The sequence below is a fragment of the Erinaceus europaeus genome, chromosome 17 (genome assembly GCF_950295315.1).
Source record: "Erinaceus europaeus chromosome 17, mEriEur2.1, whole genome shotgun sequence".
In the NCBI taxonomy this organism is placed as follows: domain Eukaryota; kingdom Metazoa; phylum Chordata; class Mammalia; order Eulipotyphla; family Erinaceidae; genus Erinaceus; species Erinaceus europaeus.
In genome coordinates, this window is record NC_080178.1 from 45,330,770 (window position 1) to 45,358,399 (window position 27,630).

The window sequence follows — 27,630 nt, forward strand, 5'->3', positions numbered from 1 at the left end:
TTAGATTCTTAAAAGCAAAACCACACAGTGGATTTGTATAGTATCCAGATGAAGAAACACGACTCTTACCTTTCCAATTTAGCTCTCACAAGCCTTTCTACTAGCATTTGGTTGCAAGAAATATTGTTTCTCTGGGTCCCAACTAGGTCATTTCCTTTTTGAATAGATGTGTTTCCTGAAATCTGAGCTGCCTGCCTCAAATCTACATAAAAGACAGTAGGTTTGACGCACTAACTTGGAAAGGGCTCCCCTATATCCAGATAGTGAGATTCTATTTTATTCCTGTGTATATTTGATTGTGATGAAATTTTAACTTGGGGGGTACAAGTTGGACTAGGTTGGAGAATCTTCTTTTGTGCTTAGCTTCCAGGAGGAGAATTCTTTTGGTAATGAAAATATGATAGGATAGAGGAAATACCTGAACAGATTCAGAGCTTGTCTGGAGGTTCAATCAGGGGAGCACAGCTACTCATATACCTTCACCCAAAGACCGGTCACCTCTACTTAGGGAAGGCCATCCTCCTCGACAGAGCACACGGCTTTGGGAGGGTCACACATGGAGTGATGATGGAGCAAGGGGACACCCACCTAACCAGGCAGATGAGCCAAATCAACCTGGCATTCAATGGGGTGACAGATGTCACAACCAGATCGCCCTCACATTCCCTGATCAGTTTTAATACATTAATTAGCCATGATTTAGACCATGGTTTAGAGAATAGGGCAAAATCTTAGTCTTTGACTGACTTACTTTTAGTACTAGGCTTACCATAACATATGTTTTGGGGTAGGTTTCCACCACCCAGTTTGTCTCCAATGTCCATAAGAGCAATTACTAGTTCTCCTTCAACAACCTGTACTTCAGTCCTAGGCCATCAGAAAAAAACTGTGTATAACTTCCACATACTGGAAGTGAAAGACTGTGGTATCTCTGTCTCGGGTAGTGGTTTGGGGGTGGGGGAATATTCCAGTGAATTGAGCAGTTTGCTTTATTCCATAAAGATTTCCTTCAAGTACATATCATGATGTACTATTTCTTACATATTTACAGAGCTTAGCAGGGGTAAAGTTAAACAATCAGGGAAACTGACTTTCAGGAAGGACCTTATTTCTGTCTGTTTCTAGCTATGAATGACTTGCTATTTGAAGGAGTCTTTTGCATTTGCATTTGGATAGTGACAGGGTATTTACATAAATCACACTGTGTTTTTGTTTTCTTTGAATTTCAGAAGTCTCTATGATATGGAGCCACGTTTCTGACTTTATTCTACGACAGCTGAGGCTGCAAAAGGTAGGACTTCGGAAGGTGACTTGACAGTAGAGCACTGACCCTGCACACATGCCTGAGGTCTTGAGTGTGAAGCCTGGCACTGGCTGTGCTGGAGTGGTGGTCTGGTATCATGCTCTCTCATCTCTCTGTCTCTCTCTGTCTCTGTCTCTGTCTGTCTCTCTCTCTCTCTCTCTCTCTATATATATATATATATATATATATGCAACTATAGCATCCCTATAGTTTCTCTTAATATTATAGCTTTCGAGCTAGAAATGGACCTAATCTATGATCCTGTAATTCCTCTCCTGGAGACATATCCTAAGGAACACAACACACCCATCCAAAAAGATCTCTATACACATATGTTCTTGGCAGCACAAGTTGTAATAGCCAAAACCTAGAAGCAACCCAGGTGTCCAACAACAGATGAGTGGCTGAGCAAGTTGTGGTATATATATATATTAAAGTACTACTTAACTATAAAAGTGGTGACTTTGGGAGTAAGGCTGTAGCGCAGCGGGTTAAGCGCAGGTGGCGCAAAGCACATGGACCAGCATAAGGATCCCGGTTCGAACCCCATCTCCCCACCTGCAGGGGAGTCACTTCACAGGCAGTGAAGCAGGTCTGCAGGTATCTGTCTTTCTCTCCCCCTCTCTGTCTTCTCCTCCTCTCTCCATTTCTCCTGTCCTATCCAACAACGACAACAACTATAATAACTACAACAATAAAACAACAAGGGCAACAAAAGGGAATAAATAAATAAAATAAAAAATAAAAAAAGTGGTGACTTCACTGTTTACAGCCGATCTTGGATGGACCTTGAAAAATTCATTTTAAGTGAAATAAGTCAGAAACAGAAGGATTAATATGGGTTGCTCTCACTCTCAGGCAGAAGTTGAAAATCAAGATCAGAAAGGAAAACACAAGTAGAACCTGAACTGGAATGGGTGTATTGCACCAAAGTAAAAAACTCTAGGGTGGGTGGGTGGGGAGAATACAGATCAAAGAAAGATGACAGAGGACTTAAGGGGGGTTGTATTATTATATGGAAACTGGGAAATTTTATTCATGTACAAACTATTGAATTTACTATTGAATTTAAAACATTAATTTCCCAATAAGGAAATTTGTTAAGAAAGAAAAATATAGCCTTTGAATTGGTTATATTTTATGCAAACATCATTTGAAAACTTTTAGTCTAAAATTCTCTCAGGATTCGTCTTTATCATCCCTTCAGAGAAGTCAGCATGTGGTTCTTTTCTTCCCACCTTCTGTTTGCTTCGTTTCTAGGGGGTCTACATACCTGCTTTTGGGACATTTACTTTTATGAGGCAAAAACTAGATGCTGGGAACAGGTTTAGCTCTATCCAGATACCGATCTTTATCATGTCAGAGAAGCTATTGCAGCTGCATGGACTACGACAAACTAAGATCCACACACCTGGTAAGTAGCTCTACTGGCTAAACCTTTCCCATTAAAAGAGAAACAGTTATTTCTGAGTATCTGCCATCTGCTCACTGTCTTTCCCCCACACAACTGTCCTTTTCTCTTCCAGGGGATATTCCCGTTGTACCACTGAATTTTATCATGGTTGCCATAGCGGGGCATTATAGCAGGGACACAGTCGAAGGATGCATTAAAGAAACTCTGCAGCTCTTATCACGATCAATCTGCACACGAAAGAAAGTTGAATTTACTTTCCAAGGAATCGGTATCCTTACAATTGAAAATGACAAAGTAAAAATGAAATTTTTTCAGGACTTCTTGTCTGCAGTGGATACAAGTGGCAATCTGGAAAAAGGTATTGCAAAGGTAATGTTGACCTTCTAATTATTTCTCTTTCTTACAGTTCTGAATTGTCTATAGAGGTGTCACCCTTCAGTGTTGGCCTGTCTTAGATGACAAGTGCCCCTTGGGCAAAGAAAGGCTTGATTCTAAGTGTCTTACTCAGATAAAATGGCCAGAAGGATAAAACATCTGAAGGACTGAGCCAGGGACAGGGGAAAATATGGTTTAAAAGTATCTTACTGAGAGTTGGGAAGTAGTGCAGCGGGTTGAGCACAGTAGGCCCAAAGTGCAAAGACTGGCATGAGGATCGTGGTTTGAGTCTGCAGGTGTCTATCATTCTCTCCCCCTCTCTGTCTTCCCCTCTTCTTTCCATTTCTCTCTGTCCTACCCAACAACAAAGACTTCAATAAGGACAATAACTACAACAATAAAACAACAAGGGCAATAAAAAGAGAATAAATAAATATAAAAATAGATAAAAGTATCTCACCCACATAATTTCTTTTTTATTATTTTTATTGAGGAATTAATGTTTTATATTCAACAATAAATACAATAATTTGTACATGCATAACATTTCTCAGTCTTCCACATAACAATACAATCCCCACTAGGTTCTATGTCATCCTTTTGGAACCTGTACTCAACCACCACTGCACCAGGGAATGTTTTACGTTGTGGCAGTACACCAACTCCAGTTCGGTTTCTACTTGTGTTTTCTGATCTTGTTTTTAAGCGTCTGCCTGAGAGTGGGATCATCCATATTCATCCTTCTGTTTCTGACTTCTTTCAGTTAACATGATTTCTTCAAGCCCCATCCAATATGGGTTTACAATGGTGAAATCACCATTTTTAATAGCTGAGTGTTATTCCATTGTGTATATAGACCACAACTTGCTCAGCCACTCAACTGATGTTGGACACCTGTGTTGCTTCCAGTTTTTGGCTATTACAAATTGTGCTGCCAAGAACATAGGTATACACAAATCTTTTTGGATGTGCATGTTGGGTTCCTTAGGATATATCCCCAGGAGAGGAATTGCAGGATCATAGGGTAGGTCCATTTCTAGCCTTCTGAGAGTACTCCAGACTGTTCTCCACAGAGGTTGGACTAATTTACATTCCCACCTGCAGTGCAGGAGGGTTCCTTTGACCCTACAACCTCTATAGTATTTGTTGCGCTACCTTTTTTGAAGTATGACATTTTCATAGGAGTGAAGTGGGATCTATTGGTTGTCTTTATTTGCATTTCTCTGCCAGTCAAAGACTTGGAGCATTTTTTCATGTGTTTCTCATCCTTTTGGATCTCTTCTGTGGTGAATATTCTGTCTATGTCTTCTCCACATTTTTGGATGGCTTCATTTGTTTTCTTGTGGTTGAGGCTGGTAAGCTCTTTATATATTTTGGTTATTAGCCTCTTGTTTGATGCAGGGCATGTGACAATCTTCTCCCATTCTGTGAGGGGTCTCTTGGTTTGGGTATTGCTTTTTTTGCTCTGCAGAATCTTTTTAATTTGATGAAGTCCGATAGGTATATATTTGCCTTAGTCTACTTTGTAACTGGATTCATTTCATTGAAGATGTCTTTAATATTTATGTGGAAAAGAGTTCTGCCAATATTTTCCTCTAAGTATCTGATAGTTTCTGGTCTAACATCCAAGCCCCTGATCCATTTAGAATTTACTTTTGTGTTTGGTGGTTCACATTCATTCCTCTGCATGTTTCAACCCATTTTCCCAACACCATTTGTTGAAGAGACTCTGCTTTCCCCCTTTTAATAGTCTGGGCACCTTTGTCAAAGACTAGATGTCCAGTGTGTGGGGGCTTACTTCTGGGTTCTTGGTTCTATTCCACTGGGCAGTGTGTCTATTCATGTTCCATTACCTAGAAGGTTTGATTACAAGGACCCCATAAAACAATTTGAGGTCAGGGAGTGTGATCCTCCAGTTCTGTTCTATCTTCTCAAGATTATTTTTGACAATTATAGGTCTTTTTGGTTCCAGATAAACATTTGTAGAATTCGTTTTATACTCCTACAAGATGTGTATGGATTCTTGATGGGGATAGCATTAAATTTGTATATGGCCTTGGGCAGTATATTCATTTTAATGATGATAATTCTTCCAACCCTTGAACATGGAATTATCTTTCCACTTCTTTGTGTCTTTTTCAATTTCCTTGATTAGTGACTCACAATTTTAGTATACAAGCATTTCACTTCTTTGGTTAGGTTTATTCCTAGATATTTTATTTTTTTGTTCTTGTTGTTGCTGTAGGAAAAGGAATTGATTTCTCGATTTTTCTTCTTCTAACATAGTGTTTGCACAGAGGAATGCCACTGAATTTGAATATTAATTTTGCAGCCTGACACCTTACTGTATTGCTTAATGATTTCCTAAAGCTTCTGGCTGGATTTCCTAGGTTTATCTATGTATACTATCATATCATCTGCAAATAGGGAGAATTTGACTTCTCTTACAATATGTATGCCTTTAATTCCTTGCTCCTGCGTGAAAGCTTGGGCAAGAACTTCCAAAACTATGTTGGGTAGTAATGGTGATAGTAGGCAGCCCTGTCTAGTACCTGATATGTGTGGAAATGCTTACAGTTTTTCACCATTGAGTATGATTTTGGCTGTAGGGTTCTGAGGGATCAGAGCTCCAAGACACATTGGTGGGGTTATCTGTCCAGGGAAGTCTAGTTGGCATCGTGCTTGCATCTGCAACCTGTTGGCTGAAAAGAGAGTTAAAATGTAAAGCCAAACATGTTTTTGACTGATTATGAACCTAAAGGCTAGAATGGCACAAATGAAGAGTTGGGGGTGGTCTCCATTCTCTACTAATAGGCGTATTTTAGTTATATTTGTTTTTTAAGCTTTATTTTTTTTATTTACAAAAGGAGACAATAACAGAACTGTAGGATACTAGGGGTACAACTCCACACAATTCCCACCACCTGATCTCCATATCCCATCTCCTCTCCTGATAGCTTTCCTATTCTCTATCCCTCTGGGAGTATGGACCCAAGGTCATTTTGGGTTGCAGAAGGTGGAAGGTCTGGCTTCTGTAATTGCTTCCCCACTGAGCATGGGCTTTTACTCATTGATCCATACTCCCAGTCTGCCTCTCTCTTTCCCTAGTAGGGTGGATCTCTGGGGAAGTGGAGCTCCAGGACACATAGGTGGTGTCATCAGTCCAGGGAAGTCTGGTCGGCATCATGCTGGCATCTGGAACCTGGTGGCTGATAAGAGAGTTAACATACAAAGCCAAACAAATCGTTGAACAATCATGGACCTTAAGGTTGGAATAGTGGAGAGGAAGTGCTAGGGGGGGTACTCACTGCAGACCAGTGTACTTGTGTACTTCTGCTTTCAGGTATATATTTTTCCTTGGTTTATGGACACATGTGAACATATGCTCTATCTCAGGGGACCTGGTCTATATCTGGGTTTGGGGACTTTATTGGGGAGTGGACCACCTGGAATGGAATTAGAGAATACTATGAAAGGAAAGGTCTCTCCTGAGTGATGAAGCTGAAGGGTTGTCGTTCCACACCTGAAGTCTCTGGACACAGTCTGAAGTGAAGCATGCTGGGGTGGTACTCGTTGCGTTGATTAGGTTGTGATCGGCGGATGCAATATTATTTGACATGAATTGAGAGAAGCATGCAGGAAAGTCCAAAGGGCCTGAGGATATACTAGTTTTTTTTCTCCCTGAGCCTGAAATGTTATATGCAGATGGATCCTAGTTATTGTCTGGGGAGATGATGTCATGGCTGGAAAAAGGACCAGAAAGCTGGATCAGGGAAGAGAGTAGCTTCCAAATATGCTAAAGGTATATAAATATTGTTGACTGTAAACCCCATCTATTGGATCTGATCTGTTGCCCTACTTCAGCTTAGGAGCCTATTTGATTGACCTCTGTATCCCTTTAGATCAAACCTCACATTCTGGATCATCAGTGAGAACATTCCAATTGCCCCAAAATTAGGACCCATCTTCCTCAGGTGTAGCATAGAGTATGTGGTCCAGCCTCATTTCAGAGGATGGAACATTCTCTACTGTTGTTGATTTGAGTGCAAGGACCTGTGGGGGTCCACAAAGGGATCTGTTTTGTTGTTCCTGATACAGATGACTGGTAACAATGGAGAAAGGGATTTATTTGAGGTCAAGGCCCATCATGTCTGTTTGGGAGTCTCAGGACTCCCAGACTAGGGCCCCAGCTTGATGGGGTGGCCTGATAGTGACTAAAGAGTCATTGTTAAAGTATGCCAGTCTCTTGCCCTTATTGAGCTTTTGCTGTCTTTGCTTTGATAAGGATATCTTGGGAGTAAGTATAATAGGAAATAGGGAAGGAACTTCCCTATTCTTTATCCCTCTGAGAGTATGGACTCATGATCATTATGGGGTGCAGAAGGTGGAAGGTCTGGCTTCTGTAATTGTTTCCCTGTTGAACACTGGCATTGGCTGGTCAATCCATATTCCCAGCCTGTCTCTCTCTTTCCCTAGTGGGGCAGAGATCTGAGATAGGTGTGTCTCCAGGTGGAGTCATCTGCCCAGGGAAGTCAGATTGGCATCATGGTATCATCTGGAACCTGGTGGCTGAAAAAGAGTTAATATAGAAAACTGAACATATTGTTGACTAATCATGAACCTAAAGGCAACAATATTGCAGATGAAGATTTGGGGTCTCTGTTTTGGAAAAAACAGGTTTGTCTATTTTAGGTTTATTCTAAGGGCTCCATTTTTGCCTGAGCCTAACAGCTGATATGCAGGTGGACACAGGTTACTGTCTGGGGAAATGGTGTCATAGTTGGAAAAGGGACTAGAAAGCTGGATCTGGGAGAAGAGTCAGAAGATCGTTATTAAATGGGGGGCGGGGGGGGTAAGCTTGAGGCTTTAGTCACTGAGCATCCAACAAGCCAGCCTTCCAGTAGCATTGCTTCCAGGGAGCCTGTGAGGTGTCTGGGTCCTGGACTATAGACCAGCTATAAATCTCCTCTCTCCTTTTTCTCCAGACACCTCAAAGTGTAAATTCAACTTTAGCAAACATCAAAAATTCGAAGAGAAGTCCAAACTGTGTTCTTTCATTCCCCAGGTGAGTGCCTTACTCCACAGGTTCCATGGACCGATCAACCCTGGCCTCCCAAACACTCTGCCAACCACATACCACTCTGACAGCCCTGTATTGAATCTGGTGACAGAACTAGAAAAGTCACATTCAAACTGAAACCAAAACCCAAAGGCATCCCCTCCCCCCCAGAGTATGAGTACCTTTTGAGACCTCAGTTTAGAAGAGGCAGGTCACAGTCAGACTCAGGCTAAAAAAGAAAAGAGTCTTCAGTCTGTGATTTCTGCATAACAAAGTCCAGGCACTCACTCATGGCAGAGAAGTAGGTTTATTTCAGTATTATCAGGCTGGGTGGGGTGCTGCTCAGAACTGAGAATTCTCCTAGTTTCTTATTCAGATCCAGTGAGCAGGCAAACCTTTTGGTCCATTCCTAGAATTGAATTTGAATTAAAAGGAAATAATGAAACACTGGAAAAAATTGAACAACCTAAACTGAGGAAATCTGTGTTAAGAATGAAGTCAGACAAAGATGATGTGCAAGGTAGGCCAACGATTTTAGCTGTTTTCTCTTTTCTGCTAAGCAGCAGGGCATTGTTGCTGAGCAACTCCTGTGCCGAAAATCAGTACCATTAGAATTATAAGAAATGTGTTCTTCTAAGAAACTGGTCTTCTAGAATTTTCTTTTTTTTTAATTTTATAATTATTTATTTTCCCTTTTGTTGCCTGTTTTTTATTGTTGTTGCAGTTGTTATTGTCATTGATGATGTTGTTGTTGGATAGGACAGAGAAATGGAGAGAGGAGGGGAAGGCAAGACGGGGGAGAGAAAGACAGACACCAGCACACCTGCTTCACTGCTTGTGAAGTGACTCCTCTGCAGGTGGGGAGCCAGGGGCTAGAACTGGGATACTTACACTGGTCCTTGTGTTTTGTGCCACTGGCATTTTTCCAGCTGCGCTATCACCTGACTCCCAAGAAATATGCTCTTCTAAGAAATAGCTCTTCTAGAATTTTCTATCTCACCTTAACTCTAATCCCTGAGATTCTCAACTAAGACTCTTTGCTGGCTCTCTACTACTTAAAAGAGTCAAAGTTCAGATGGCTACCGGGGGAGGGAAGTGGCCTAGGTAGGTAACAGAAAAGCATCAAGTGAGCTGTATGTAACATGTTCCATATATATATATATATATTCTGAGTAGGAGTTTACAACTGTCTTATGTGGCTTAATAGAAAATAGTAGGATTCTCATGTCTGTAGCTGATGTGACTTTGGTTGAAACATATGTAGAAACACAAAGGTTTTCTTAATTTTTTTCTAAGTTACTGGAGATAGCTAGAAGTTGCCAGACAATGTTTTGAGGACTGTTCCTTTCATAAAGAGATTTTACTTGTTATCTTAAGTTGTTATTTATGCAATCTTTCCCTTTCACTTTCTTCCCTTCTCTCTCTCTCTCTCTCTCTCTCTCTGTATCTGTCTCTGTGTCTCTCTGCCAAGGATTGAACCTGTGATTTAAGAGCATCAGACACAAAAAAGTCTTTTGCATAACCACTATGCTATCTCCCTGGCCCATTATGCATTAGATTAAGCACTTAGCACAGTTGGTGTAGAGTAAGAATGTGTTATCTGTTCCTATTGTATTTTTCTCTCTTCATTGTATCTATATGACCATTAAAGCCTCAAAGGAAAAGACTGAAGGGAAACTTAACTCTTTCTCTTATTCTACAGTCAACTTTCTACCTAGACCTCCAGGTCAAAAACCCACTCCAGCATCTGGAAATATTGCACCCGTAATATTGCCTACCACAGTGGAACCTAATAAGACTGTCTTTACAAAAACAAGAACCAAAAGGTAACATGATGGTCTTTTGTGGGGGGTTAGGTGGGGATCACACTTTACTAACTGTAGTCTGAGTCTTATCTTGATTCAGGGATATTAGATGTTTCCATGCATGCCTTCACATGGTGTCCCTGCATTTGTGCTCCATGGTGAGGACTGCAGAGATGTTCAGGGCTCACAGTCTATCAGGGGGAAGCTAGGTGTGCATGGTCATTAGCAGTGCCAAATACACTGGAGACCTCACTTACCTTGTTTAGTAACTTTGCTTTAGAATGTTGATTCCACAGGAAGAGGGTGTGTGTGTGTGTGTGTGTGTGTGTGTGTGTGTGTGTGTGTGTGTGTTTGTGTGTGTGTGTGTGTGTGTGTGTTCACTGCACCTCCCATGCCTGAGAAAGTGCAGTCAGTAATGCTCAAAAGTCAAATGTAAACAAGCATGCTATTATTGAAATCCAGGCTTATCAAACACATAGGTCGCTCACCTGTACAATGCAGAGCTCTGAAGAGAACCACTGAGCTATCTTCCTTTGGCTATATTTGCCTCTAATTTCACTCTGGATGTGAAATTGTGTTGTTTTTTAATATTTATTTATTCCCTTTTGCTGCCCTTGTTTTATTGTTGTAGTTATTGTTATCATTATTGTTGGATAGGACATAGAGAAATGGAGAGAGAAGGGGAAGACAGAGAGAGGGGAGAGAATGATAGACACCTGCAGTTCTGCTTCTCTACTTGTGAAGCAACTCCCCTACAAGTGGGGAGCCAGGTTTGATCCTTATGCCAGTCCTTGTGCTTTGTGTCCTGTGCACTTAACCCACTGTGCTACAGCCTGACTCCCTATTGTTGTTTTCTTATAGTGTGCCACATCCACCCAGTCCATCAAAGAACACCAAAACAGAACCTAAGACCTCTGAGACTACAACTTGTAGGGATCATGAGAAAGCAGGACAGGTACCAGTCTCCTCAGACAAACAAATGATAAATGATGGGGGTGGGGGCCACTGAACACAAACAGGGCTGGGAGAACAAGGGTTCTGAGTGAACATAGACCTTGCAAATCAAGTGGAATTGTGGCCACTCCTGCAACCTGAGGACTCAGCCTATCAAACCCATTGTGCACATCGCTGTTCATATGTCTTTTTATCAAACACACTCCTGGAGAAATCCAGTCTTGGGGAGCACAGGAAGAAGTGTGAAGATAAGAAAGCAAAAGGTAGGAATAGACCCTTGGTGTCATTGTAGGAACTTTGTTATGTGTGTATGCAACGCAGGAAGGCCAACAGTGCACTGTATTCTAATGTCAAGTTGAAAAAAGAAGAAGAACAGGACGACCAAATTCTACATCAATATCAGATAATGAAAGACAAGGACACTGAATTCAAAGACCAGGTAGTAGAATGCTTGGATTGAGAGGTGGTGCAGTGGGGGCAGCAAACAAGACAAGGCCACTGCAGATGTCCTGTGCATGTCTGCCTGGCAGTGTGCCAAATCAGGCATTTCATTTGAGAATGAAGTTTGGGTCATGGCCAGGTTTTCAGGAGCAGACTAAAGTCTTGTTTGGTGCACTACATTTTGGGGCTGAAGCTACTTTCTGATCTCCTCACAGCTTATATAAATGCATTGGGGAGGGGTTTGGAGGATGAATGGAGGGTTTACTCTACTCTGTTGCATGAGTGCAGGGAAGAACATAGACAGCCATCCATTTTCAGGTGCCATTCTGCTTGACTTGCTAGAGCCGCCAGGCCTTGGGTTTGAAAAAGAAAGTTCTTGACTGGGAGACATTTTCTCAGGGAGCAAAACAAACATAGAAAAGCCCAATCAGTTTGGACTCATTTGAAACACAGTCTTTGTAGAGAGAAAGTTAGTAGCCTTCACAAACAGAATGACATTTCCAGTGTGTGTTTATTTTCTTTTTCCTTGCGAAGTTGAGACTAAAATCAGAAAAAGAAGAACGCATGAGGAATGCTGCTTATAACCTTGGTGTCGCAGATGCTATAAAATCACAGAGGAATCCGAAATGCCACTTTTCTGTAAGAGTTGTTTCTGCCTCTCTCTTGCATATAACCCTGTCTGGGAATGTTTGAACCCACCCTCTGGAGGGCACATTGAAGGGATTCCTGTGGGCTTTACAAGAGTGATACTTCCTTTCTGGGTGGGAGCTCATTCCATAGAATCTTGGGCCCCTCCCGACACCCTCAGAACTAAGGTCTCCACCTCAGTAAAACCCTCAGGTGAGCTGTAGGTGCAGAAGTTTCAAAAAACTTCATTTCAGATGGTAGTGAACATGCTTCACCACCATTTTCATGTTTTTAGTATCTTTGGCTTCTATTTTTATCTGCCTAAATCATCCTCTTTTCAAACCATTTTCTAGTTAACCTGACAACTCTTGGACTTGATAGATAGTCCATTGTATTGCCTTTGTTCACCATGCAGGGCTTTGGGACACACACACACACACACACACACACACACACACACACACACACACATACATACACACACACACAGACACACCATGGAGAAGAAAAAAAGACCTGTGTTGTTAAAATTCGGAGTCTCTAGCTGGCCAGGCTAGCTTCACGAGCGGGTAACAGAGATGACCAGAGACATACGGCTGGGCAGAGAAGCTGTATTTCTTTATTTAGGATCAACGATTTATAAACTAAGACAAACTAATCACCAAACAGAACTCTGCTGCCTCTTTCCCATGGTGGCGCCAAGAACTCTCTCTAACTCTGCCACTCTGGAACTCTGTTGGGGTTCCTAGGGGCGGGGCCAAGCAGGCCCTCGAAACTAACTGGACTGATGCAATTCTCTTGGTGGGGGAGAGCTAGAACAAACCAATGTAAAGCATACAACAGACCTGTGACCTCTGGTCAGTTCTGCTCAGAGTCACCTTGGAGCAGGTGAGTTCAACATGTAGCTGCTTTATCGGCACTCTGAAAAATGACTTTTCTTTCTTTTAGATAGATGGAGAAAGCAACCACAGCACTGAGGCTCCTTCAGTGTGGTAGCGCAGGGCTGAAACCCAGGTCTCACCAACGACAAAGCAGTCACTGTATAAGCCAGCTATTTTGCTAGCCCATCAGTTGCTTTCTTGCTCGTCTCAAAGAAATGAACTGCTCCTCTTTCATCCTAGAATCCATATTACTTTGCAAACCGACCAGCAAGTGCTGCTATTGTCACTGAAAAGAAAAATGAGTATACTAAGAACCTTCTCAAACAAATAGATGCCAATAGTAAACTGGCCAAGAAAAAGAAAGAAAATCAGAAAGTCTTGGAGCAACTAGAACGGCTGCAACTCAAACAAGAGTGAGTTTTGGTGGACTTGCAGGGGGACTCCAGTAGGGAAGGGTAGGGCAGCACAACTAGTGCTGCAGCACATCTTAGCCAGCCAACCAGGATCCCCATGCAGCCCATCATTGCCACCATGCTTAGTGTCAGGACAGCCTTGGAGGCCAGATACAGTTGTCAGTTGGGACCATGGCCTTTGGCTTTGTGGTCAGTGGTGTTAGTAGAGGAAGAAGGGGCCAGTCTGATGGAGGGACCCTTCCAAGTGTAGGTTTATCATCAGTCTGTTGGGAGCCCAGCGCCCAGGGTAAGGAGTGTGGGGGCCCAGACTAGAAGCAGGGGCCAGGCCATCATGGAAAGTCTTCCACATACTCATACCTGCCATTCTCCTGTAGCTCAGCCTGGGATGAACATTTCTCTCAATTCCCAGTCCTGAGGAAAGAGAGTGTTTGGTTGCACTTGGCCTGAGGCTGAGCATTTGAGTCAGGGAGGAGGTCAGGAGAGCAGTGAGGGAAACTGCTGTGGGGAAGACTCCCCCAAATGGAGGTAATTCCTGCCTCCATAAAGCTAGTGTCTCTCTCTCTCTCTCTCCCTTGCTCCCTCCTTTCCTCCCTCCCTCCATTCCTTTCTTATTTGCCACTATGGTTATTTGGGGCCTGTTGCCCTGATGCTTCACTATTTCTGACAGTCCTTTCTCCCATCTAAGTACTAACCAGGTCCAACCCTGCTTAGATTCTGAGATCAGATAACATCGGGTGTGTTCAGGGTGGTATGGCCATAGACCTGACAGTCCTTTCTTTGATAGACTGTGAGAGCTAGAGAGAAGACAGTGAGAGAGAAAGAGAGACAGAAATAGAGAGAGAGAGAGAGAAAAGGAGAGATCCCTGCAGCACTGTTCCACTGCTTGTGATACGTCTCCCTTGCAGGTGAGGACCTTGGGCCCAGTTCTTTGCACATGGCAGCATGTGTGCTCTCCTAGATGAGACAAAACCAGGCTCCAAGGCCCGTCTCAATAAGGTGTAATGGAAGCTTCCAGAAGGAAGTACCAGCTTTTATTTTCTTGGAACTTATTCCCACTATTACTTGCTAGGTGTGTTTTGATGATGTTGGTCTCCATTAGAATAAACTGTGGCCTCACCTCCTCCTCTTCCAATTATCAGGATTGATGAACAAAAAGCTGAACTGAAGAAACATCAATTTGAGGAGAGAGAAATGTATAAGAAAGCACTGGAATACCAGGTAAGTGGACGGGTTGCTATTTTGAGAACTGTACACTGCTTCCTAGCACTCTGAACGTAGGTGTGTGGAGGGTAGAATACTGGGCCCCCACCCACCTACCAGGTTTCCTCATGAGAGTTTGGGTGCCCTGGCTCCTTCCTATAAACAGTGGGTCTGTCAGTGTACCCCAATGCTGCAGACTTCACACTGGCTCTCTCTGTTCCAGCTGAAACACAGGCCTTCCAGACTGCCCATCTACGAGCCCATGGGCACCTTCACCAACTTTGGGCAGAATGAAAAGACCCTGGAGGCCGAGAAGCGGCAGAGAAATATTGAATATATGAAGCAGCAGGTGGAAGCCGCTCTAGGCCACAGAAGACAGCGTGTCCTCAACCAAATAAAAAATCTGCAGCAAGAAAAAAAAATGCTTCAGAAAAACCAAGAAAAGTAAGGGGCCTGGCCCTTCCTTCCTCACCATAACCCTCTCCTCCTTTCTCTCCCTCTCCTCCCCCACCCCTTGACAACAACCTTAGTAGAAACATGTGTGGACACGTGGAGAGTCATGACTGACCCTAGCTCGCCCCAGCCTGCTTCTCATCTCTACTCCCTAGTCAACTTCTGAGGCTGTTGCATGTCACAAACCACCTTATGGGATGAGTATAAATACAATATGAGTATAAATACAATAGTTTGCACATGCATAGCATTTCTCAGTTTTCCACATAACAATGCAAACCGCACTAGATGCTCTGTCATCATTTTTGGACATGGACACTGCCCCCCCCCCCACTGCACCCCAGAGTCTTTTACTTTGGTGCAATACAGCAACTGCCGTTCTGGTTCTACTTGTGCTTTCTCTTCTGATACTGTTTTTCAACTTCTGCCTGGGAGTGAGATCTTCCCATATTCATCCTGTTTCTGACTTATTTCATTTAACCTGATTTCTTCACACTCCATCCAAGATGGGCTGAAAATGGTGAAGTCACCATTTTTTTTTATTATCACTGAATAGTATTCCATTGTGTATATAGACCACAACTTGCTCAGCCACTCATCTGTTGGACACCTGGGTTGCTTCCAGGTTCTGGCTATTACAAATTGTGCTGCTTACGAACATATGTGTACACAGATCCTTTTGGATGCGTGTGTTGGGTTCCAACCAGGAGAGGAATTGCAGGATCATAGGGTAGGTCCAGGAGATGAGTTTTTAGATTAATTAAAGGAAACAAACATCTTTTGACAGAAAGAGGGTTTTCATTGACATAAAGAGGGTTTTGGCTTAAAGCAAGCAGTCTTGGACCCTTCAGCTAGGGTTCCCTGTATCTGCTCATGTTACTGACTCTTTTTCTTTCTTTTTTTTTTTTGAAAAAGTTTTATTTATTTTGGATAGAGATTGGGAGAAAAACAGAGAGAAACCTGTTGCACTTCCTAATTGAAGTTGGGGACCTGAGGCTTGAACCCAGGTCCTTGCACACTGCAATGTGTGCCTTCAGGTAGGTGCACCACTACCTGGCCTCCAACTTTACCTCTTATTCCAAAGAGTGAGAGCAAAACCAGATTTCCCACTGAATCCAAAGGAGAGAGGACTAGGCGGGAGATGGTGGCAGTGTATGGAGTCAGACTCTTGCCTTCCCTCCAGGCATTTAGCAGAAAGATGTGCAGAAGAGGATCGAAGGAACACAATCAATCAACACCTGAGAAAAGAATGGGATAAAGATGTTGTGCTGAAGCATCAGCGAGATGAAGATGCCAAGGCCTTTGACAAGTAATTGCCTTCTGGGGTTGCAAGTTGCCTCCTCTCCCCATTTCCTCCACTCTGATCTGTGGGTCTATAGAGCTTCATGCAAATTAGTGGGGATTGCCAAGAGAACTCCATGGAGGACAGAAGTCTGGGTTTAGTGTGGGGACAGGTGTGCTGCCTGCTAAATGTCTACCAACAGTGTTTTGGTCTGCCTCTACTCAAGGGAGCTTCGTTTTTCTTTTGTGGAGGGTGCAGGGCATTTCTCTTTGGAAATAACAAGTTTGAAGCAGGGAGAGTGAGTTTCCATCCTTGGCTTATGGAATGTTCTGCTCTAAGAGCAGAGCTGAGGAATCATGGGTAAATGGGCAGTCAGGGGAGTTGGGCTGTAGCGCAACGGGTTATGCGCAGGTGGCGCAAAGCACATGGGCCGGCATAAGGATCCCGGTTCGAACCCCAGCTCCCCACCTGCAGGGGAGTCGCTTCACAGGCAGTGAAGCAGGTATGCATGTGTCTATCTTTCTCTCCTCCTCTCTGTCTTCCCCTCCTCTCTCCATTTCTCTCTGTCCTATCCAACAACGACAACAACAATAATAACTACAACAATAAAACAACAAGGGCAACAAAAGGGAATAAATAAAATAAATATTTAAAATTTTTTTTTTAATTAAAGATTAAAAAAAAAAGTAAAAAAAATGGGCAGTCAGTTAGGAATGGAGTCATGAGTAATGGATGCTATACAAAGTGAGACACCCAGCAGGGAACAGGCCCAGACCATCCTCCCAGAGGGTGCCTGTCCTGTCTTCTCAGCCCTCTCTCTCTACTCACCACCAGGAGCAGAGCCTCTAGCCTCGGTCCATGGAGGCTGACAGTTAGCCTGAGAAAGGCTGATGATCTTTTGTTTTATTTTCATTTGTCAATGGCGAAAGTTAACATGTGCCTGACTGAGAAGGTGAAAAACTTGCCAAAACAGATGGAGCCTATCCCTTCAGATGTTATCAAAGCCTCAATATGACAAACTTTTTTTTTTTTCATGAACCTTATGTCAGGCTTATAGTGGAGCTGGGAATTAAACTGAAACTTAAAAGGAAATGAAAGTCACTTGCAGAACCACTGTGCTATATCGGTAGCCCCAAATATTCTAAATGACCAATTAACAAATTGTTATCTTGGCTAACCCATGGATAAGTCCTCCTCCTCCTTCCTCTCCTCCTACTCTTCTTCCTCTCTCTACTCCTCCTTCACTCTGACTAATGATGATACAGAGGATTGAGCCTGGGACCTCAGAGCCTCAGACATGCAAGTCTTTTGCACAACTGCCATGCTAGCTTTCCCACTGGGATACAATCTGTTCTAGAGAAGATGTTTTGATTTTAGTGGAAGGTGTTTCCTCCCTCTCTCCCATGTAGGGCCCATCATTTGTGGCAGTGAGTGAGAGGAGAAGGGCAGGCTGGGGGCAAGGGGAACAGGTACTGGGGGGGTGGGTCACTGCCCTTGTTTCCTTTTCACAGTTTTGAGGAAAGCCTCTCACCATCACATGTGCTTTTCCACTTCAGGGCGCCAGACAAACTATTTATTTTGGATCAGTGCAATGACTACAAACGCTGTAAACAGTGTCAGAGAGACCCGTCCAACAAGGGCAAGACCCACTTCTGGCCCTACAACAAACACTTGCCAGGGTCTCTCATGCTCATGTGAAGCCAGAGTCCTGTCCTCGCCTCCCAGTTGTCTTGGGACTCCAGCAGGATGCCACCTGGGAGCTTGCAGAGAAGATTGTGTCTGTCCTCCCTCGTTTTGTGAATCCATGTGTGCCTGATCACCCACAGCCTCACCCCAGTCCACCTGCACCCCAGAACATAATGTGACAGCTGTGGGGATGAGTTATGTACCCTCACCCTAGGGTGGAGTGCTGTCCTCCACCCCCACCCCGGACACCAGTCCAGCCTCAACCTCACAGCACCTGCTGCCAGGGTGGCAGGGGAGAAGGCACCCAGCCTCACCTGAGCTGTGGTGCTCTGTCCTCAAACCCACCCCCCCACCCACAGCCCCTTCCCTCACAGTCGACTTCATCCCTCCCCTGGCCATCCCTTCATACCCCAATTGACCCTTACCCCAGCCCACCACCCACCCTGCAGTCTATCTCCCTTTTCCCCATCCACCACCCTCCCCTCATCCACCACCCACCCTGCAGTCCACCCTCTTCCCCCCATCCACCACCCTCCCCTCATCCACCACCCACCCTGCAGTCCACCCCCTACCCCCCCATCCACCACCCTCCCCTCATCCACCAACCACCCTGCAGTCCACCTACCTGCCCCAGTCCACGTCCACGTCCACTCAGAGCCCACTATCTACCTCCATCAGTCCACCCTTACCCCATAGCACCCTGGCTGTGGTGTGCTGTCCTTACCCTCACTCTACTCCCCGACCCAGTCTACCAATCCCCCTCCAAATCCACACATCTCCCTTATTGCACCCCTCCCCTCTAAGTTCACCAACACACATCAGTCCATCCAGCTCACCCCTACTGGACTCCCCACTATCAAAGCACCCAACCATTACTCCACCCTCCCTCCACCCTCATTTTCTGTCCCTTCTCAGCCCTAAAGGTACCCACTGCCAGATGGCTGGGGAAAGCCACCCAGCCTCAATTTGGCTTTGGTATATTGCCCCCCCCTAACCAGTGCAACCAAAGTTCACCTTTTTGGACCCCCCTCTCTAAGTCCAGCCTCCTCCCTTCACCTTCCCTGTCCCTCCTCATCCACTGTACCTGCTGCCAGGGATGAGACATCCAGCCTCACCCTGAGTGATGTTTCAGCCTCCTCCTCCCACCAGTCCTCTCCCCTGCCTCATTAGACCCCCTTCCCCTCCCATTAGTCCACCCTCCCTCCAACCCCCACTTGTGCATCCCTCCTCTAACCACACCCCTCCAACTCTCCTTCCATTAGCCCACCCTCTGCCCACCCCACCCCCCAGTCCACCCACAACCCCACAGCACCTGCTACCAGGACAGCTGAGGACAAGGCACCCAGCCTAATACTGGCTGTGCTGTGCTGATTTTGACCCTGGCCCCCACCACTGCACCCCTCCCCCCACTCAAAACCCCTCCAACCTCCTGCCCTCCTTCCACCACCCCATCTCCCTTCTACCTCCAGGCCCACAATACCTGCTGCCAGAGCAGCTGGGAGGCACCCAGCTTCCCTGGCAGCCAGGGCCATGGGGTTGAAGGTGGACAGGAGATGGGGTGGTGGTGAAAGGAGGGTAGTTGGGGTGAAGGGGTGTTGAGTGTGGAGGAGGGGTGGAGTGGTGGGGGGGTGGGCCTTGAGGACCAGGACTGAACATCACAGCCAGTTAGGCTGGGTGCCTCCTCCTCAGCTGTCCTGGTAGCAGGGCCTGGGGGTTAGGGGTGGAATGGGGGGTGGGGGGGTTGAGGGAGAATTCACCCCACTCAACAACTCCTTACCCCAACCCCCTACTCCCACCACTCAACCTGCCCCTACCCCTTTCATCACCCCCAACCCAACCACAAACCTTACACACTCCCAGTGCACCCTCAGGGCAGCTGGGGAGAAGGCACCCAGAGTCAGACTGGATGTGGTGAACTCTCCTCACTCCCTTCACCCACCAGTCCTCCCCTCTCCTGGCCAAGATCCCCTCGGACTAGTCCAGAACCACAGCCCACCCCCACTCCACTATCAACCTCACAGTCAGGTTACCAGGACAGCTGGTGAGAGTGCTCCCAGCCTAACTCTGGATTATGTATCTGTCCTCACCCCCCACCCCACACCAGACCACTCTCATCCCTCCCACTCAACTCCCCTATCTCCCAGTCTAAACCCCTTGCCCAACTCTCCCCATTCCTATATTCTAGCCCATCCCCATCCCACCCCTCCCCCACTCAAATCCCACACCTCCCCACTCTACTCCTCCCTTAACCCACCCCCTCCCCATTATCCCTCCCTCCCCACTTCAACCCTCTCCCATTCCATTCCCTCCCCCACCTTATCCCTCCCCCAAACCACTCCTTCCCACTTCACCCCCTCCCCCATTCCACTCATTCTCCCCCACTCTACCCCTCCCCAACACACGCCCTTTCCAATTCCACCTCTCTCCCCCCACTCCAACCCTCCCCATTCCATCTCACTCCACCAACCTCCTTTCCCCCATTCCACACCCTCCCCTTAGTCCACTCCAACCCCTCTGGCCCCTTAGTGCAGCCTCCTATCCTCCAAGCTCACCCTAGACCCTTTATCACTGAATTCCAGGGCAGCTGGGGAGGGTGACCCCAGTCTTACCCCGAGCTGTGCAGTGCTGTCTTCATTCTCATGCCCTTGGCACCCAGTCCATGCTCCCCACAGCATCTGCTGCCAAAGGAGCTGGGGAAGAGGCACCCAGCCTCACCTTGCCTGGGGTGCATCCCTGCTTGTGCCTGTACCCTCCTTGTGTATCACCCACAATCTTTTCTAAAAAAGCACAACCTCCTCTTGGAATTGATGTTAAAATAATAAAACGTTTCTATGTGCCTGCTTGCTCTTAATATTTTTTTTCTTTTTCTTTTTTTTTTCATCAAGACTTAACCACACTGGGCTAACTTATTGAGAGAGAGAGAAGCAGCACTGACTTTCCCTCAATTCTGTGGGTGCCAGATTTGAACCAGGGTCATGCACATGACAAAGCAGCACACTGTTCTACTAAACTATTTTTCCGGTCCATATTTCTTTATCTAATGTGGTGCCTTGTTAGAGGAGGAATCCAGTGGCCTCATGTCTGCTCATTGTGACTGAGCTACCTTCCCGGACAATCTGTAAGTCTGTATTTTTAGAGAAAAGACAAGATCAAAGTACTGTCCCACCATCCATGGAGCCCCATTCAAGGCTTCAGCACTCCAGGCAATTCTTTCAGAGGGAGAGCAGGAAAGACCCCAGCAAGACAGCTTCCTTCAGTGTGGTGGGGCTAGGCTCTAGCCTGGGTTGAGTATAGGGCCACGCAGGGTTCTGTTCAGGGAAACTTTTCTGCCAGCCCTACACTGGCCTTTATCCAGGGTGCTCCCATGTAGTGGTAGGTCTCCAACTCGGGGCCTCCTACATCAAGGCTTTATCACAGCCCCCTCCTGGGTCCCTGTGTGTGTAGCAATCTTCTTTAGCTAAAGGCAAGAAACCTAAGGTCCTGTGCTTGCGTAATTGCATCGCTCAGAGGCCTCCTAGCCTCAAATGTTTCACTGTGTCCAGAGGGGGACGGAGACTAATGTTATCCTAGCACCGGTCCCCTGACCATGAAGCTCCCCACCCATTTACCATTCATGGTGCTCTCATGTGGTACAGGGGCTCAAACTCAGGGCCTTAGTATGAAGAGCTATTTTCTGCCTCTCTCCTCCAGAACAGTTACTTGTGAATCTGATCATGCCTCCCTAAGCCTGGACTTTTCTGAAGGAATGAATGTTCTGGAATACCCCCCAACCCCCATGAATCTTTCAACTCAAATCCAGGAGTCATGGGACAGAGCTATGCTTTGGGGACACTACACTGAGTGTCAGCACACTGGGAGATATGGGGAGACTAAAACCTGGGCCAAAGTGGCCTGTTGTGGCTGACAGATGGCAGTGTGGCTCTAGGCAGAGCAGGCAGCAGGGGTTTCCTGAGTGTCTGCTTCCTGTGTAACACAGTGACATCACTAGCACACTCAATGTCAAGGACTCAACTCAGGATCTCATGCTTGTGACTCATGTAGTGTAGTTTAGTCACTGCTCCACCACTCTGCTCTCTCACTGCTCAGCTGCATGCCCTGAACCACTCTCCTCCTGTTCAAGTGACTCCCCACGTGACACACTTCTCTCCCCACAAGCAGCCATGGGTACTGTCAGGGCTGAGCTCAGGTGGGGCTTTCAGATTTCTCACAAGCTTAGGTTCAGGGCTGGCAACAGAAAGTCTGGAGAAATCCTTAAGCCAGATATGGAGGGAGGTTCTGAAAAGATGGGCATTTAGGGCCTGTGGGACAAGATATCTCTGGGCTTCTGCTCTTGCACAGAGAGTTTAGGGATAGACAGTGACAAGGACAGCCATCAGTGGTCATCTGTATTGTGGGTGTCCCCCCCTTGTCCCTGCTCCCAGCCCTGCAGAAATGGCATCAGACCATCTGCACATTCATGAGTTCCCTAGAACAGGTGTAGCTATCCAGTGAGAAGGATTAGCACAAAAGAGAAGGATGATTATTGGATGATCTCACTCATAGGCAGATTTTAACAGTCAAGGACAGAAAGGGAAAACGCCAAGTAAATTTGAACTGCATTCCATGCATTGTACAAAAACAGCAAAGGATTCTGGGGAAGGAGGCAGCAAAAGGGCTGTGGGAGCTTGGAGGGATGGTTTCTGGTGCACGATGGAACAGAAGGACCTAAGTCAGGATTGAGAATGTTCTGCAGATGAGACATTGTACCCATGTGTCAACAACTGTCCTGTAAACCACTATCCAGCCAACAAAACACTAAAAAATTGGTTTAATCAACAATAAAGATGTAAGATATACATGTATATGTATATTAATAGAAATAACATAATAAGAATGTCCTTAGCATTCCTAGAATAATCAAAGTTACCTTTACTGTTCCACATTTGTTTTTGACACTAGGGATATTTCTAGGGCTCAGTGCCTGCATGATTCCACTATTCCCTGTAGCCATTATTTTTTAAATGAGACAGAGATAGTGGGAGATAGAAGTGAGAGACAGAATTAGAGGGAGAGACAGAAGGGGAGCCACCTGCAGGACTGCTCCACTGCTCATGAAGCTCCCCCTTCAGATAGGGATCCATGGCTTGAACCTGGGTAACATATGTTCTCTGTGAGGTGAGCCACCACCTGACCCCTCTGATTTATGTTTATTTCCTGGGCTCTCACGTCTCATTTCTGGTTCCATACAGTCTTCTATGTGTACATGTGTACACTCACACATATGTACATATATAAGACACACATGTACACACATGTGCAGCCATATCCTCACATACCTGTGTTTGCACAAACATAAGTGGGAGCCCTGGATGAGAGCATGTCTGACAGGAAGCAAGGAGGGGACAGTCCAGGCAGCACACTCCCAGCTTCCTTTGCACCATTCTCCACTCCAAAGCCAAAGTCTGAGCCTTCGCTTGGCGGGGGTGGGGGGAGGCTAGCACTGAATAAACTCTCAGAAACACTGAGCATCACCCCCTACAACAGGGAGACTCTCCAGCAGCTGAGCACAGGCCTCCCAGCCCCGAGGGTGTGCCTAGCATGTGCCAGAGCAGATCAGGCCCCCTTGCAATCCCCCCTCAGCATCAAAATCAATATTTAGTGAAATACAGCCATTCTTATGAATGCCCAGAGTTGTCCAGAAAGAATCCATGAAGCACGTCCAGTACAGAGTCTTCTAAGAGTGGAAGCAGCCTAAATGCCCATCAAGAAATGACAGGCTGTTGTCTGGGAGGTGGCACAGTGGATAAATCATTGGATTATCAACCATGAGGTTCTGATTATAATCCCCGGCAGCACATGCCAGAGTGGTGTCTGTTTCTTTCTCTCTCTACCTATCTTTCTCATGAATAAATAAACAAATTCTTTAAAAAAAAAAAAAGAGATGACAGGCTGAGGACGTTCTGGGATATGTATTCCATGGAATACTACTCTTTGACCAAAAACCATGACATTGACCTTGTGACCTCTGGGACAACATGGATGCAGTAGAGGTGACCATGCTTAGTGAAATAAGTAGACATCTGGGTTACTTCTTATTTGAACTCTTAGAAGTCATGCTGCTGGGAGACGCGCTATAATGCAGAGGGCTAAGCGCAGGTGGCACAGAGCTCAAGGACCTGCTTAAGGATCCTGGTTTGATCTCCTGTCTCCCCACCTGCAGGGGAGTCGCTTCACAAGTGGTGAAGCAGGTCTCTAGGTATCTATCTTTCTCTTTGTCTTCCCCTCCTCTCTCCCTCTCCATTTCTCTCTGTCCTATCCAACAATGATGACATCAACAACAACAACAATAATAACTACAACAATAAAACAACAAGGGAAACAAAAGGGAATAAATAAATATTTTTAAAATCTTTTCTTAAAAAAGAAACTATGCTGCTCCGAACTTAGGGGTGCAGAGATCTTTTTGGATAGGTATTCCTCCCAACCCTCTTTCATCTGAATTTCTTGGAGTCCACAGAAGTGCTTTTGCCTACCCTGAAGATTATTTTGAGCCCCTATAAATCTGCCCTAGAAGACTTTCAGAGTTTCCTCAGCCTGGGAATCTATTTCAGCACAGCATTCTGCCTCCTGCATGAGCGACTGCGCTCTGACCAGCAGATGGTACCAAAGACCATCAGTAGAACAGCCTCCAAGGCTGGGCCTTGGTACTGTGAGTGGCATGTTCTTTGGTGGCTGGAATCTGAATAACCCTGATAATATCCACTGCTACCTTGCACCTTGCACTGTTAACACTCAGCCTGATCGCCCAGGTCACCAAGTATACTTTCTCTGGGCCTCTGCACAGCACCTTGATCTTAAAATAAGTTTTGGCACTCTGCTCCAGCAGTGTATATGACTTCCAGAGCCTCCAGACCTTTTGGTACCCTAGGGTGCCATCTGAGGCTACCTTTGAAGGGAGAAGTTACCCCCACCCCCAACCCCCACACACTACAGCCCAGAACCTCAAAGGATGAACAACAGGTCTCGAACCCTACAACAGAAAGTTTGGGTTTTTTTTTTTTTTTTCCAACAGTGACTTTCTTGGAGCAGGGGCTCTTGGATCACATATTAAGGACTTAAAAATAGAAAGGAGGACCAGCAGTTGGCTCACCTGGTAGAATGTACACATTAACATGTATAAGGACCTGGGTTCAAGTCTCCCAGCCACCATAAGGGAGTTTCTGCAGAGGGGTGGGGTCTTCTGTGGTGGCGGAACAGTACTGTGGTATCTCTCCTTCCCTCGCTGTCTTTAATTCTCTATCTCAAGGAATAAATGGTTACTAGGAGCAGTGGAGTCATGCAGGCACTGAGCCCCAGTGATAACCCTGATGGCAGAGAGAGAGAGGGGGACAGGTAGTGAAAGAGAACGTAGCACCTCCGGTGTGGTGGGGGCTGGGCTCAAACCTGGGTTGTGCACAGGAGAAAGGAATGCACTATCCGAATGAGCTATTTTGCCTGTCTCTCTCAAAGCCCCCACCCTAACTTTGTTTCTTTCTTATATTTATATAAAATTTCATGTACATATATTTCATGTATATATATATATTTCACATATATGTAGTTTATATTTCTTTCAACATTTATTTACTTACATTATGTTTTAAATTTCATTTTTGAGGAATTAATGTTTCACCTTCAACAGTAAATAGATTGTACATGCATAACATTCCCCATTTTCCCATATAACAATACAACCCCCACCAGGTCCTCTGTTATCCTTCTTAGACCTGTATTGTCCCCACCCCCACCCCCCCAGAGTCTTTTACTTTGTTGCAATACACCAATTCCAGTTCAGGTTCTACTTGTGTTTCTTTTTCCGATCTTGTTTTTCAACTTCTGCCTGAGAGTGAGATCATCCCATATTCATCCTTCTGTTTCTGACTTATTTCATTTAACATGAATTTTTCAAGGTCCATCCAAGATTGGCTGAAAACAGTGAAGTCACCATTTTTTATAGCTGAGTAGTATTCCATTGTCTATATATACAACTTGCTCATCTGTTTTTGGACACCCGGGTAGTTTCCAGGTTTTGGCTATTACAAATTGTGCTGCCGAGAGCAATGCATACACAGATCTCTTTGGAGGGGTGTTTTGGCTTCCTTAGGATATATCCCCAGGAGAGGAATTGCAGGATCATAGGGTAGGTCCATTTCTAGCCTTCTGAGAGTTCTCCAGACTGTTCTCCACAGAGGTTGAACCAATTGACATTCCCACCAGCAGTGTAAGAGGGTTCCTTTGACCCCAAACCCTCTCCAGAATTTGCTGCTGTAACCTTTTCTGATGTATGGCATTCTCACAAGAGTGAAGTGGCATCTCATTGTTGTCTTTATTTACATTTCTCTGACATTCAGAGACTTGGAGCATTTTTTCATGTCTTTCTCAACCTTTTGGATCTCTTCTGTGGTGAATACTCTGTCCAAGTCTTCTCCACATTTTTGGATGGGGTTATTTGTTGTCTTGTTGTTGAGTTTGGCAAGCTCTTTATATATGTTGGTTATTTAACTCTTGTCTGATGTATGGCATGTAAAGATCTTTTCCCATTCTGTGAGGTGTCTCTTGGTTTGGTAGTGGTTTCTTTTGCTGTGAAGAAGCTTTTTAATTTGATGTTGTCCCATAGGTTTATACTTGTCTTAGTGTTCTTTGTAATAGGATTCATTTCATTGAAGATGCCTTTAAAATTTATGCAGAAAAGAGTTCTGCTACTATTTTCCTCTAAGTATCTGATAGTTTGTGGTCTAACCTCCAAGTCCTTGATCCACTTGGAATTTATATTTGTATTTGGTGAAATACAATGGTTCAGTTTCATTCTTCTGCATGTTTCAACCCATTCTTTCCAACACCATTTGTTGAAGAGACTTTGTTTTCTCCATTTAATAGTCTGGGCCCCTTTGTCAAGGATTAGATGTCCATAGGTGTGGGGCTTATTTACTTACATTATTTATTTAATCTGATAGAATAAAGAGAAATCGAGAAGGAGGGGCCACGTGGTGGCACATGTGGTTGAGCACACATGGTATAGCACAAGGACCCAGGTTCGAGCTCTCAGTCCCCACCCGCAGGGGGAGTGCTTTGCAAGTGGTGAAGCAATGTTGCAGGGGTCTCTCTGTCTCTTCTTCTCTATCACCCCCTTCCCTCTCGATTTCTGGCTGTTTCTATCTAGTCAATAAAATAAAGATAATAAAAAAATTAAGAATAAATTGAGGGAGGAGAGATAGAGAGAACCTATATCACTGCTTCACCACTTATGAACCTTTCCCCTGACAGGTGGTGACAGATTGGGTCCTTGTGCATAATAACACCTGTACTTGACCAAGTGCACCAACACTCAGGCCCCAGTATCTCATATGTGTTTGTGTGAGTGTGTGCCTGTGCATGTGTGTGTGTGTGTACAATTCATATATGTGTATTCAAGAGGGATTTCATTATTTATCCATTTATATTATTTTTTAATTTTTTAATATTATTTATTTCCTTTTGTTGCCCTTGCGGCTTTTTATTGTTGTAGTTATTCTTGTTGTTATTGATGTCATTGTTGGATTCAACAGAGAGAAATGGAGAGAGGAAGGCAAGACAGAGAGAGGGAGAGAAAGATAGACACCTGCAGACCTGCTTCACCACCTGTAAAGCAACTCCCCTGCAGGTAGGGAGCCTGGGGCTGGAACCAGTATCCTTCCTCTGGTCCTAGTACTTTGTACCATGTGCGCTTAACCCACTGCACT

General features: G+C 45.1%; 1 long non-coding RNA gene and 1 pseudogene across 2 annotated transcripts; both read left to right on the forward strand.

Moving 5' to 3' along the window:
• Positions 1–27,630, forward strand: part of LOC132533990 (polycomb protein EED-like) — a 474,032-nt pseudogene that overhangs the window by 359,960 nt on the left and 86,442 nt on the right.
• Positions 12,966–15,257, forward strand: LOC132534001 (uncharacterized). Of its 2 annotated transcripts, XR_009545719.1 has the most exons (4): positions 12,966–13,272; positions 13,647–13,797; positions 14,412–14,490; positions 14,696–15,257. It is a non-coding gene; the product is annotated as an uncharacterized LOC132534001 (long non-coding RNA). The 2 variants fall into 2 exon arrangements; XR_009545718.1 differs by lacking the exon at positions 13,647–13,797.